Source organism: Spinacia oleracea, chromosome 5, assembly GCF_020520425.1.
Source record: "Spinacia oleracea cultivar Varoflay chromosome 5, BTI_SOV_V1, whole genome shotgun sequence".
Lineage (NCBI taxonomy): Eukaryota > Viridiplantae > Streptophyta > Magnoliopsida > Caryophyllales > Amaranthaceae > Spinacia > Spinacia oleracea.
Window position 1 is genome coordinate 95,997,298 of NC_079491.1, and position 15,494 is coordinate 96,012,791.

At 40.6% G+C, this 15,494-nt stretch overlaps 1 non-coding gene across 1 annotated transcript; it reads left to right on the plus strand.

Annotated features, from left to right (window-relative positions):
- The first annotated feature begins 14,830 nt into the window (after positions 1-14,830).
- LOC130462172 (small nucleolar RNA R71) lies at positions 14,831-14,937 on the plus strand. The gene has a single exon (XR_008922307.1). It is a non-coding gene; the product is annotated as a small nucleolar RNA R71 (small nucleolar RNA).
- The last annotated feature ends 557 nt before the right edge of the window (positions 14,938-15,494 follow it).

Consider the following 15,494-nt stretch of genomic DNA (forward strand, 5'->3'; position numbering starts at 1 on the left):
GTCAAAGAACGTATATCAATAAGGTGCTTGATAGGTTCAAGATGGCAAACTCCAAGCGAGGCTACCTACCCATGTCTCATGGAATAACTCTAAGCAAGACTCAGTGCCCAAAAACACTTGATGAGCGTAGACGAATGAATGGGATTCCATATGCATCATTGATTGGTTCAATAATGTATGCTATGATATGTACACGACCGGATGTTGCGTACGCACTCAGTGCTACGAGCAGATACCAGTCAGACCCAGGAGAGGCGCATTGGATTGCTGCTAAGAATATTCTGAAGTACCTGAAAAGGCACAAAGATGACTTCCTGGTCTATGGTGGAGATGATGAATTAATTGTTAAAGGCTATACGGACGCAAGTTTCCAAACTGACAAAGATGATTTCAGATCACAGTCTGGGTTTGTCTTCTGCCTCAACAGAGGTGCAGTAAGCTGGAAAAGTGCTAAGCAAAGCACCATTGCGGATTCTACAACTGAAGCGGAGTACATTGCTGCACATGAAGCAGCAAAGGAAGCTATATGGCTAAGGAAGTTCATAGGTGAACTTGGTGTAGTCCCCTCCATTAAAGGACCAATAGCCCTGTATTGTGATAATAACGGAGCTATTGCACGGGCAAAGGAGCCTAGACACCACCAGAGAGTCAAGCATGTACTTCGTAGATTTCACCTTCTACGAGAGTTCGTTGAAAGAAAAGAAGTCGAGATAAACAAGATTGGAACTGATGACAACATATCAGATCCATTGACTAAACCTCTGCCGCAGGCGAAGCACAACTCGCACACTGCAGCTATGGGAATCAAGCATATTGGAGAATGGCTTTGATATCCCTGTTTAATGTTTTAAAGTTTTAGAGTTTAAATCTTTGTAAAACATTATTGATTAATCATTCACAATAAATGAAAAGAATTCATTTTTCCATTTAATTTTTGGTTTATTAAATGATGAGTCCCTTCAATTTGACGATATATTCAAGATAGACTGTCAGGACCAGTCCTGTGACTACGAAATGTCTATCAAGTGAACTTGAATGTCAAAGGGTGAAAATGGTCCCTAGTCGGAGTTTTCTATAAAATTGGACGCATAGAAAACGTTAGACGATTAGAATGCAAGATGACTAGTAGTTCTGTTTCTTGAACTATGTGGACATGGCAATGTCATAATCATTTGCATAGATACTTACTTTGAGAAGACTAGTATCGGACAAGACCTATGAAACTTTACTGTAAGAGATGAAAATCTGTCATAAGTAAATTTCATTAAAATTATTAGACACTAAATCCTCAATACCTGAGTGATTTGAGATTACTTGTTTGAGAACTGGTTGCTTTGACGTTGACCAACCGTCGCACCGTAAAAGGAGGCTATAAAGGCAACGCTCTGGTAATCACCTATCAAACGAAGTCTAATCTCAAGATCGCAAGATTGGGATTGTCCTCCCATAAATCGGGATGAGATGCTTAAAAGTTGTACAAGGCCACTCGGAGAGCTAGAAACTGTGAAATGCATGGCCGTGCTCGGATGAATCATAGGCTATGATTATCTGTTTATTTGATCAGTTGAACTCTGAAACCGAGGAACACCTCTGGACATAATAAGGATGACAACTCTTACCTTATGTTCAAGAGCAAGCATCGAGCGACAAAGGAATTAGGAAATGCACACTTGTCCCTAAGGACAAGTGGGAGACTGAAGGAAATAGTGCCCTTGGTCCAAGTATGCATATAATATTAAGTCTAATAAATGCGGTTCAGTATTAATTAACAAGTTAATAATTCAGTGAGATCAAGTGAGCTGAATGCCTAGCTAGAGGCCGCTTCAGTTCAAGTGGAATTAATGATATTAATCCACAGCTTACTCTTGACTGAACCCGTAGGGTCACACAAATAGTACGTAAACGGATCAAGTATTTAATGGCATTAAATACTCTATCTATGGATATTCGAAATTGACGGATCTTGGTTTCAGTGGGAGCTGAGATCGTCACAAGCAAGAAATGAATACTCCGGAAAAGATGATATTGCCGGAAACGGAAATATGGATCGTATCGGAAATATAAATATTATCCAAGTCGTAGATGTTGCCGGAAACGGAAACATGGTACATATCGGAAAATATTATCGGAAATGGAAATATTGCCGGAATCGGAAATATTGCCGGAAACGGAAATATTGTCAGAATCGGAAATATTATCGGAATCGGAAAATAATTCCGGAAACGGAAATATTAAATATTTGTTCGAAACGGAAATTGATTCCGGAATCGAAAATATTAAATATTGTTCGTATCGGAAATGAATTCCGGAACCGGGAATTTAATCGGAAGCGTATCGTACGGATAAGCATCGAACGAGGCCTGCCGGACGAGGGCCCAGCACGAAGCCAGGCCATCGCCCAGCAAGCCAAGCGCGTCACACGAACAGCCAAGGCCACGCCAGGCCCAGCGCAAGGCCAGGCCCAGCAGGCCATGGCAGCGCGCGCAGCGCGCGCAGCGATGGGGTGCGAGCTGTGCTGCTGCTCGCGTGGGCTTGCGGCTCGTGTGGGCCGAGCGGCCATGTGGGCTGTGCGCGGGCATGGCCTGCACGCTCGTGGGTCATGCTCGTGTAGAGTTTGTGTTCACATACGAAACCTAAATTGTATAGGATTTGTTTGATGATTAAATTCCTAATCCTAAAAGGATAAAACTAATTAGTTAGAGTCCTACTAGGATTCTAGTTTAACTAATTAGTATCCTAATAGGATTCCAGTTCCTTTTCCATACCTCTATAAATAAGGGCCTAGGGTCATTATTTGCAGAGACAATTGAAGTATTCAAAGGGTAAGTTTTTGAAATAAAATTAACCATACACTTGCAAACACTAGCCGAAATTCCTAGTAACCTTAAGGGCGATTCTAGTTGGTCTAACTTGAGGCGGATCTGGACGTACTGTGGACTATCTACGGAGGGACGACATTTGGAGTCCTAAAGACTTGTTCTTGTTCGGTTCGGGCGCAGCTAGGGAAGGCACGCTACAACATGTATGCATCAATTCTATGCTAAATGATTATGTGAATATAATCTGCTTTCCTGGCTTTATGGTTTTTCCGCATGATTTATGAATTGTCATATGTATCATAACCTAACACTTTAGAAAATCCAAACGCTTATTCTTTAGAAGGATTTTAGAAGTGGCTTTAAAGAATAAACTTCACTTATTCTTTAGAAGGACTTTAGAAGTGGCTTTAAAGAATAGACATCTCTTAGAAGACTTTACAAGTGCTTCAAGGAGAACAGAATATTCAAAGGACTTTCAAGTGTCTGTTGATATTCTATTGTTTGATGTTCTATACCATGTAGGCATAGAGTTTAGGTCACTGAAGCTATGAGATTCTTATATTAGTTTGTGACTTGTAAGAAAGCTATGACGAAACCCAGATTCCCTAAAATGGTTAGAGGCCATATATAGATTCAAATGTTTTAGATGGTTCAAAGCCATAAAACAGAATCAATGATTTGATGACAAAATTGAAATTTTGTTGATTTGCAAGAATAGATTAACACCTATTGGTTGCAAATTGGTTTTAAGGATGAAAACTATCAAAACATGAAATTGTGTTGTCACACAAAGCTATATTAGTTGCTAAAGGATACAAGCAAATTCACGACGTGGATTGTGTTGAAACCTCATGCATAATCGTAATGCTCAAGTCTATAAATCAAGCAATGATTGCATATTGGTAGATATGGCAATTGGATGACAAAGCATCTTCCTCAAATCAAAATTTGTAAGAAACTATGTACATGGAATGTCATATAGGATTTGTGGATCCAAATAAATACTTGAAAAGGAAAGCTAGCTTATGAAATCTAAGTACAGATTTAAGCAAGCAATTGGGAATTGGAACTGTATTTTAGTGAAGCTAATAAGTATTTTAGTTTCATAAAATGTACATGATTCTTATAGATATATAAGAAGTTTAGTGGGAGTACGTAAAAACTTAATTGGTCCTATGTGTATCACACACACATCTCTCTATTGTGAAATAACATTCAAATGCTAATGACTTAGATTTGAAATTATTCATCAATGATGGACCAAGGCGAAACTTAGTACATATTGGGTATTAAGATCTATTTACAAAGATCGTATAACGTTGTTTTAGATTAAGTAAGGGCGTTTACTAAATCAAACACGAAAGACTCCATTGGAGATATTCGACCTATATGAATAAATCTAAGTAAAGAATGTTTGAACTATGTATAAGCATTTACTAAGTTAAACATCAAAGGATCTAGATGAGATTCTTCACCTATATTATAAAGAATTTAGCTGGATTCAGTATCTAGTGAAACTGAATGAGCTAAAGTTACATGGATAGAATTCAATTGGGAATTATTCTGCAAAAGTATTTATCGTGTATGATAAAATATGAGGATCGCCAAAAAGTATCGTATGTCTTTAGGCATGACGAAAATATACCAATCTCTATTGTTCTAAGTAAAGATCAACTAGATTGGGTTTAAGAAAAGCCTATGGTACTTGAAAAGTACATATGAATAGTTTTTTATTAAAGGAAATAAAGATATGCTAAATATTGATGCTAGTTCTCTTCATTGCCAAAAGCGTAGAACCACTAATGAAGAAAGAAAAGACTAGATCACTTGATAAACATACTCAAAAGATCTTATGATCCTATCTCGAAAAACATTCGATGAAAAGGATATTAAGATTGGAAAAGCAGGAATTCACAGAAGTGGTTTACAGTGGCATGAAGAAGTGGATTTGGCAGTTAAGAAGAGTAGGAGCTCAAGGAAGACTGATGCTACCTATGCTATGGCTTTCATTGAGACTGCTTATGGGATTTGGTTGCAAAGAAACTCCCAAATTTTCTCTAGCAAGGTGGACACTCCAAAGGTGGTTGCTAACAGGATTCTTTTCTGTGTAGCTTGTAGACAGTAGTTCCTCTTGTTTTAGTTGTTTTTTGTTGTTGCTTTGTTGCTGTTGTAAGGAGGTGTGTGGACTTGGTGTAATTGTCTCTTTTGGTAAATCAATATAATCTCTATTTGCCAAAAAAAAAAGATTGGAAAAGCATGATAACTAAACCTATGCAACAAGTGCGAAACAACACTCACATTGTGGCACTGGAAATCAAGCATAGCTTTGAGTTCCCTTAATTGTTTTAAATTTGGGTTAGAGGCCCATGGTTGTAAAACATTGGGGTTTACCATTTATCATATATGAAATGTATTTTCATATTCCATTTAGTCTTGATTTAGTATTAAATTATGAGTCCCTTTAATTTGACAATATATTCAAGATAGACTTTCAAGACCAGTCCTGTGACTAAGAAATGTCTATCAAGTGAACTTGAATGTCAAAATTTGAAAATGGTCCATGGTCGGAAGTTTTCTATAAAGGTGGACGCATAGAAAACGCTAGACGACTAGAATGCAAGATGACTAATAGTTCTGTTTCTTGAACTATGTGGACATGGCAATGTCGCAATCATTTGCATAGATACTTACTTGAGAAGATTAGTATCGGACAAACCTATTAAACTTTACTTTAAGAGATGGAAATCTGTCATAAGTAAATTTCATTACATTATTAGACACTAATCCTCAGTACCTAAATGATTTGAGATTACTTGTTTGAGAACTGGTTACTTTGATGTTGTCAAGCGTCGCACCGTAAAAGGAGACTATAACGGCAACGCTCGGGTAATCACCTATCAAACGAAGTCTAACCTCGAGATCACAAGATTGGGATTGTCCTCCCATAAATTGGGATGAGATGCTGAAAGTTGTACAAGGCCACTCGGATAGCTAGACACTGAAAAATGCATGGCCCTGCTCAGATGAATCATAGGCCATGATTATCTGTTTATTTGATCAGTTGAACTCTGAAACCGAGAAATACCTGTGGACATAATAAGGATGACTACTCTTACCTTATGTTCACGAGCAGGCATTAAGCGACAAAGAAATTAGAAAATGCACACTTGTCCCTAAGGACAAGTGGGAGACTGAAGGAAATAATGCACTTGGTCCAAGTCTACATTTAATGCTAAGTCTAATAAATGCGGTTCAGTATTAATTAACAAGTTAATAATTCAGTGAGATCAAGTGAACTGAATGCCTATCTAGAGGTCGCTTCAGTTCAAGTGGAATTAATAATATTAGTTCACTACTTACTCTTGATTGAACCCGTAGAGTCACACAAATAGTACGTGAATGGATCAAGTATTTAAGTTAATATATTATTCATTAAGTACTCCATTTATGAACATTCGGAAACGACGGATCTCGGTTCTAGTGGGAGCTAGAATCGTCAAAAGGCAAAATATGGTTCATGAAGGAAATATAAATATTATTCAAGTCGTAGATGTTACCGGAAACGGAAACATGGCTCGTATCGGAAAATATTATCAGAAATAGAAATATTACTGGAATCGGAAATATTGCCGGAAACGGAAATATTGTCGGACAGGAAATTATTTCCGGAATCGGAAATATTAACGGAAACGTAAATATTTGTTCGAAACAGAAATGGATTCCGGAATCGGAAAACGAATCGGAAGCTCGACGAGCGACAAGACGGCAAGCGAGCCGAACCATCGCTTGATAAGCAAGGTAGCACCATAGGTCGCGCTCTGCGAGCAAGGCAGCAACCTCATGGGTCGCGCCAAGCTGCGAACAAGGTAGCAGCCATGGGCCACGCCAAGCTACAAGCAAGGCAACAACCTCATGGGCCGCGCCAAGCAGCGAGTAAGGCAGCAGCAAGGGCAGCGCCAAGCCTGCGGCAAGGCAGCAGCTCATGGGCCGCGCCAAGCCTGCGGCAAGGCAACAGCTCATGTGCTGCACCCAGCCAGCGAGCAGCAACTGCGGGGCCTGCCGAGGCGAGGGTCACAACGCACTAGGCCGAGGCAGCACGCACAACAACGTGGCTCGTTGTGGCTGCGTTGGGCTGTTTCGTCTTGGGCTCCAAGAAATATCCGATTGCTTAATTCCCAAGTAAACCTTGGATTAAGTATTCCTAGTTTTACTAGAATTCAAATAATTAAGTGTTTAATTAATGTTGCAATTCTAATTGAATAAGAATTTCAATCCTAGTAGGGTTGGTAATTCTATTCCTAGTAAAACTCAAATCCCTTATTTCCTACACTATAAATATAAGGCTAGGGCCTCATAATTATACACATCAATTGAATTGAAAATCTTATTCTTTATTCCTATTGTGTTCAAGGGAGAACATAATACAAGCCTAACCCGAATACATAAAACCTTAAGTAAAATCCTAGTTGGTTAAACCTCAAGCGGATCAGAACGTGATGTGGACTTTCTACGGAGGGGCAACGTTTGGGGCTCTAAAGACTTGTTCTTGTTCGGTTCGGGAGCAGCTAGGGAAGGCACGCATCACATTGTATGTCACCGAAATTATGCCAATTCACTATGTAGCAGTTAATTTGGATTCTGGCTTTATGGTTTTTCCGCATGAATTATATTATTGTATTATTCATAACCTAACAATATTAATATGAGGCTCATGATTCTGGCTTTATGGTTATTCCGCATGAATTATATTAATATCTAGATAAAAAAATATAGATATGAAACTTTTCAAGAAATTTGGTAAGAAAATGGAGAAAGAAATTGGAGATCTCAACTAGATTTTTTTGAAATATCTTACGTATTAACAAAATGAATTTTAAGATGAATAACATTATTAAACACAATAAATGAGCATCTTATTCCCTGAAAATTAATACCTCATGGACCAACCTGCGGTCACGGAGGCCTTTGACCCGACCCTACGTCAGAAGTGTGAGGCCTAGCATGCGGGCCAGAGACGTCACGACCACCCTCAAAGCAATGACGATCTCGCTGAGTAGCCCACACCGGCTCCTTTACGCGGGTCTGCGGCTCACCAGTCTGCAAAATACAAATATCAAATCAGCATACATACAACCTGTGATAGCTACAATGAAATGATCAGGCACACTACCTGAGTCAGACTCGGACTACAACAAGAAACGGTCGTCTGAGTCGTGACCAACGCGACCTTTAGCCGGTTGACCACTCTCACTATCATGTTAACCATGTTAATAGGCACCTGAAAGAAACGAAGCACCTTAGCAGCAACATACGAAAAATAAAACTAATACAACTTCTAAGAAAGTAAAGCTCATACTGGACGGGCACCCTCGGGGGCCAAAGCAAGAAATCCCTCCTTATCAGGAACGAAAGGCACCTCCTCTACCATCCTAGAACCACCCTCCGTGGTGTAGGTTATAAGACAGTCAGCCGACACCCAACTGGCATGCTCAGTGGGTTCAGGCTGCAACAAATAAAATATTAGTAAATACAGCAAAAATAAACACGTGCATATCAACAACATCAAAGATTACACATACCTTGACGACTGGAGGAAGCAAGATTCGGTTACGAACGAAGTCCAAGTAACATCCATTTGCAATCACAACCTGACCCACGGGCACGCCCTGCCGCAACTCCTCACAACGGCTAACAGGAATGCCCTTGGGGCACAATATGCTAGTCGGGGGCGGCTGAGGCACTCGCACAAGTCTCGTCATCTGTCGGAGTACCAGCTCCCCAAGGAACCATGCGGGACCCCTAGAACCCCGGTATAGGATCCGACACCGGGACTGACAACGGCTCTCCCCCAATTCCTCTATGTCACCCAACAGACCAACCCACGTATTTGCAGAAACCAATAAATACCAACAAATCCGGAATCTCGAACAAAACGAAATAATAAAAAAGCAAGTCAACCATACTTATAAGATTAGGATGTGTGGTCATGATCATGTCCCTGAACTTCGATATACTAGGACGCTTCTTCAATCGCCCTACGGCTCCCCACCAGTTAGCTACGGGGTAACCCTTATCCTGCCTACCAGAGCGAGGAGCGAAAAATGGCAAACGCTTAATGGCCCACAACTGCAAAGAACGCAACAGTAAGTAAGGCCGGAATAGAACCGTCCATCTATTTAGCACTCCTAAAAGAAAACAAGGCACGTACCTCAATGATCGGTCGCAGAGCACATAGAGAAATGGAAGTCATCTTCCTATCAGGACTGTCAAGAACTCTCATAGCTACACTCATGTGGTTAATCAAGTTCGCATAGGCTGGCTTGTCCCAACAGAATGAGCCCATCATAGAAAGATCCCGCCCCAACGGAATCAACCAGGGTTGACCCTCTCATAATAGTTCGATAAGATAGTCGAACTCAAGAACAACAGATAGAATATACGGGCGTCCAAGCCCGTAGAAGCACCAAAGGGGTGACTGACAGGCTAAATCGCACTCCTATCAAAGATAAACCTAACGTTCACCAACTAAAAATATAGCAAGGGAAGCAGGGATCGTATCCACAGGGAAACAGGCGTTCTTTCTACTATTAAATTACTAATCTAGACTACTGGTAACAAGAGTTTGGATTGGTTTGTGTATTAAACTAAAACAAATAATCAAATCGGAAAATAACAATATTAAAGGAATCTAGGGCAGCGGTTCACATAAATGCAGACCGGGATTGGACAACGAACAATGACAATCAATTAACAATCATAACTAGGAAAACATGCATCTCTCGAATCTTATGAATTCCTTAGGATAGAACAACTAGCAGGCTCTCGCTACGTACTAGAAATAATTCCTATCTAATAGCCACAGACCAAAAACATCAGATTTATACCTCTCGGCGCATAATCCAAGGTTAATCAAACTCAAATCAAAATAGTCCGGCCGAACAGAATTGACGAGCAATAATAATAAGCTATAGAAATTATAATCAATCAATCAATAATCAAGTCCACATATAATCCCAATCATGCATTCATGGATCCCCTAAACCCTAGAAATTAAACTACTCACTCATGATAATAAATAACAAAGCAATTAACATAATGGAAAACATGATTAAAGCAACAAAATAAATTAAGGTAGGAAATAATACCGAATTGAAGAACAAATAAAATAATAAAGCTTGGATCTTTACTTGAAATTAAAAACTAAGTATTTGAATAATTGGAGAGAAAACTAGAAAATAAACTAAGTATTGAAAACTAGAATAATAGATGTCACTAAAAATATAAGGGGCTAGTATTTATAGTTTGCCCAAAACAGAGCCCAAAATGACCGCCCGATCCAGAACGGGCGAAGCCCGCCCGATCGGGCGCGTGTTGAAACTGCACGATCCTCTATCTTCAAAACGTCATATCTCCTTCGTTATTCGTCGGAATTAGGCGAGTGACCACTTGTTGGAAATCTATTGACGTCTAGAATTCAACCCAATTGGAATTACTTCATTTGGAGTTGTAGAACTTGAGTTATGCTTAAAATAGTGGACTATAGTCATTTTTCTACTTCCTTCGTTGTTCGCTTTGCTTCAAAACTCTTCAAACTTAATGTTTGTGCTCTCGAAAGTACATAATATCTTGTATTGATTCAAATGATTAGGAAATGCACAAAAATATGGTAATTCCTACAATGATGAACCTGAAACTACAAACACACTACAAGGAGCACATTAGTACTAAAAATCGCTCCGAAGAGCTCATTTGAGATCAAAAAGTACTAAGGGATGGGGGTAAAAACTCTATATAAAACACACATATCAAACTCCCCCAAGCTAGATCTTTGCTTGTCCCTAAGCAAAGAAATCATCGATGAATACAAGAATCAACTTCACCCCAAACATATTTCAAAACAATGGATACAATTCAAGGCAAAATTCAACGAGCATGCATCAATGTCAACCAATCAAATCTATCCAACCACGAATCCTCCCTAACAATCGTCACGCAAAGCGAACCACAAGTGCACAATGGAATTCAAGACTAGTTCTCACACACTCGTCACTCATTTATGTGGCGGGTAAAAGATGTACCCGTTCGCTCTCCTCCCAACATATATGTGAACAATGCCCTCCCCCACTCACAACACTCGTGTGTCTAAAAGAACATGCACTCAACCTAATAGTCGACTCGAAATGTGTCATGTCATAACTTGCATTGATAAACAACTACTTTCATATTAGTACGACTCTATGCACAAAGGTCGGAAGGTCTTCAAAGCTTGTAATGTTAGGCTTAGGTAAGGGTGCGGTAAATTTGGGTATAATGTGAGCTTTAAAGCCTTGGCTTTGGGGAGCATAAATCCTAAAAACAACCGTGATCAATCAACATAATGACCATAATCTCCCACTCAACACATGACAAAACAACAAATGCCAACACCATACTTTCTTGCCTTTTTTCACAATTGTAACCAATCACTCATAAGGATATGAATTTGCAGAACTTGATTGAAACAACACTTTGAACTTTTTATGAGAGTAATAGATTTTTCTCTTTCTTTTCTTTTTCAATCTCTTTTTTTTTTTCTTTCTTTTTTAGCAACCTTCACATTTGTTTTGTTCTTTCATCTCTTTTCATTTTCAACTCATTTTCAACAACAAACATGATAAGACGAACTCCATTTTCAATACCCACTTTGTGCTCAAAATGTAGCACACTACAACTCCCTCACCTCACTACTATTAGCTCCCCCAAGCTAGGCTTGGGACTAGTAACCAGTGGGGTTTTTCATGGGCTTGTGATATGGCTAGTCACCGAATAAAAGGCACAAGCAACAACATGGGTAGAAAAGGAGGGGACAAATGTATCTAATTTCATCTGAAGGCTACCTAAATAGAAAAATGCCTTCGTCCTCCACAATATGCATGTATATGAGTCATAAATCACTACTAATAGTTGCAAATCAATACTCAAAATCAATGACACACCAGGAAGCTATCACACATCCTAACCAAATCAACTAGTCAAGCACCAAGTCCACAAATAGTTAGTCGGAGTTGACTCATGTTAAGGGATCAAAGCAATCGAATATCAAATCATGGCTAACACATCTACATTGCCCATCATCAAATACCAAGAATCAAAACAATTTTCGTTCAAGGGGCACAGGAAAGCATGATATTGTATTCATCGGAACGTTTTTTTTTTTTTTCAAAGCAATAAACTACTCTAGAAAACATTAAACACACCAAAATAAACACACAAAAATAAGTAAATGCAAAAATAAAAGGAAAAACATACCTAATATGTACAAGTGAGTGAAACACCCCCCCAAGCTAAATCAGACAATGTCCTCATTGGCTCAAGGGGTATCACGAGAAAAGTGAGCAACCCGTGGCTTATTTGTCGCTGATTCGCAAATCGCCCGATCGGGCAGCAGATCGCCCGATCGGGCGAATTTCGAACCTTTTCGTTGAATCTGTGCGCGCCCGATCCGGATCGGGCGAAATGCAATGCCCTTTTTATTGACTTTTTTCAGCCCAGAACCCTTCCTTGACTATTCCACGACGTCATCATCAACCGCCCGATCGGGCGGATTTTCGCCCGATCGGGCATTTCACTCGCCTTTTGTGTCGATCGGGCCACTTTCGCCCGGTCGGGCGATTTCCCAAATTTTTCTTTGTATCGACACGCGCCCGATCGGGCGCTCTTCGCCCGATCCGGGTCGGGAGAAATGCAAGCTGCTCCGTTTGGCTTTGATTCAACTTTTTCGAGCTTGTGGCCTTAGACCTGCATAACATTAAACACCAAAATCGTAAAATACACTCATCTCGCCTCTCCAATACCAAGGACTACACTGAATCACACACTTGATCAAAAATTATACTAAAACACACAAAACGAAAGCATAAAGTACACTACGGAAAGCAATAAATGGATAGTTAAGTACTCATCCCCTATTAAATTGGTGTAATGTCCCCATTACACAATCTCAGTTTATGCACAGACAACGAAAGGAAGGGGATGAGAGCCACGACAACTCATCGAATGGGGGCACCAAAGATGGTGCCATCTGGTGTCAAATCAATTGCCTTGGATGAGCTATGTGGCGCGGGGGGTGACAGACCACGACCCCGATCATGAATGCGATGCCCACCATTCACCGAACTTTCGGCCTTTCGGGTCTCAGCATCATCAAATCGTGCTTCCCTTCGAACCCATGCCGAAGAGTTCATACTCGGATTACCTCCACCTGCAAAACAATTTGAAACATGCTCTTTTTCCGAAGGATTGTTGGAGTTAGTATGAGTCAATTTAGTATTAAAATAATCATTAGAAACATTGACTCCAAAACATGACTCCTCTACCATAGGGCTCTTAGCAACATGGGTTAAATTGAAAGTAACCTTGTCATCCCCCACATTTAAGGTCAGCTTGCCATTCTTGACATCTATGATTGCCCCCGCAGTGTGTAGGAAAGGTCGACCTAAAATAATAGGGATCTGCCTGTCCTCTTCCATGTCCAACACAACAAAATAAACAGGGATAAAAACTTTACCTACTCTAACAGGCACATCTTCTAGAACACCTAGGGGGTATTTTACAGATCGATCGGCCATTTGGAGAGTTATATTGGTAAATTTTAAATCACCCATGTTCAATTTAGTACAGACAGACAAGGGCATGACACTAACACTGGCACCTAAATCACATAAGGCTTTGTCAATAAAAAGGTTGCCAATATTACACGGGATAGAGAAACTCCCGGGGTCCTTCAACTTGGGTGGAGACTTATTTTGTAGTAAGGCACTGCACTCTTCAGTAAATGCAACAGTCTCCACCTCACTAAATGCTCTCTTCCTAGTCAAAATGTCTTTCATGTATTTAGCATATGCAGGTAATTGAGTAATTAATTCAGTGAAAGGGACCGTTACCTGCAGACTCTTTACCACTTCTAAGAACTTACCAAACTGCCTGTCTAGCTTGTTCTTTAGCTGACGATGAGGGAAGGGAAGTTTGATAGGTGGAACTTGTATCTCAACTTTTTTCTCAACCCTTGTGTCAGCTTCCTTCTCTTTGACCACCTTCTCACTTTCTCTTGGCACAACACCACTTACAGATACTTCAACCCCTTCCTGTATAGTCATAGGTGGCCCATCATACTCATATCCACTCCGCAAAGTGACAGCATTTACAGACTCTCTGGTCACAGGCTGTGAAGGGAGTTGACCCTTGGGTCTCTCTGCGAGAGTAGTAGCCATTTGTGCCAACTGTTTATCCATGATCTTATATGAGCAGTGAGGGCATCAATTTTGGCATCCTTTTCGCTCAGAGACTTCTGCAATTCTAACATCATATTCCGCATCTCAACAAGCATGGGATCAGGCTGTGTGGGTTGAGGTTGTGGAGGAAAGCCAGGTGGTCCACTAGGCTGCGGGTTGTAGTTACTTCGCGGTTGGTAGGGTTGTTGTGGTGGTGGTGGTTGGTAAGGTTGTTGTGGTGGTTGAGGGTGTTAAATCTGGTGGGGGTTCTGAACATTAGTACTCCTATATGATAATAGGGGGTTGTTTTTATACCCCTAATTGTATGAGTTAGAGTATGGATTGTTCTGCTTGTAGGCCTGGAATGCATTGCATTGTTCAATAGAGCTCCTCCATTCCGGTGCATAATGACCTTGCATCCCACAACTATTACAGACATTGGCCAACTGAGCACTCATTGCGGCGACACTAGCTTGTTGGGTGGCTTGGGAAGATGCGGTTTGCATATTATCCAGCTTGTGATGTAGGGCAGTTAGCTGAGCAGTAAGCTGTTCAATAGAGTTCATCTCATGCTTAACACCACGATCGGCAAAACCTCTAGGATTCCCATATTGGGCACTATGGATGGCTATCTCCTCAATCACCTCTAAAGCTCTAGGCACCTCCAGTTGCATAAATCTCATACTGGCAGCTGAATCCAAAAGACACCTAGACTCATTACCCAGACCATTATAGAACTGCTGAACTAGGAACCAGTCCTCCAAACCATGTTGTGGGCACTCTCTTTGCAAGTCCTTGAATCTTTCCCAAACCTCGAACAAACTCTCATCTTCTTGTTGAGAGATACCTAATATCTGACCCCTCAGACGAGCTGTCTTCTCAGGTGGGAAATATTTAACATAGAACGCAAGGGCCAAGGAATTCCAATCGGTGATTTTCATAGCTGCGCGGTTGAGACTATTAATCCATAGCTTTGCCTTCCCACTCAATGAAAATGGAAAGAGTATCTCCATAGTCTGCTCCGGTGTTAAATTCTTCTGCTTAATGGTGGCACAATACTGAATGAAAGACTGAATATGGAGATTAGGATCTTCACCCTTTTCCCCACCGAATTGGTGTCTCTCGATCATGTTTATCAGCTGGGGTTCGATCTTGAAATTCTCGACCGCAATGGAAGGCATAATTGCCTTGGGGAGCATAGACAGACTTGGTTTAGAGTAGTCTGTAAGCCTTGGCACAAGTGGGGGTGGCGGTGGTGGTGCTTGGTCACCCATCTCTGAATCTGTATGGAATAGATTGCTAATCAGATAGTCGAATTCAGAGTCAGAATAGTCTCTCAACTGTTTAACGAATCTACGCCGTCTACGAAAGGTCCGTTCAGGTTCAGGATCGAACGAAGTCAGATCGCTGGTATGGACAGTCCTGG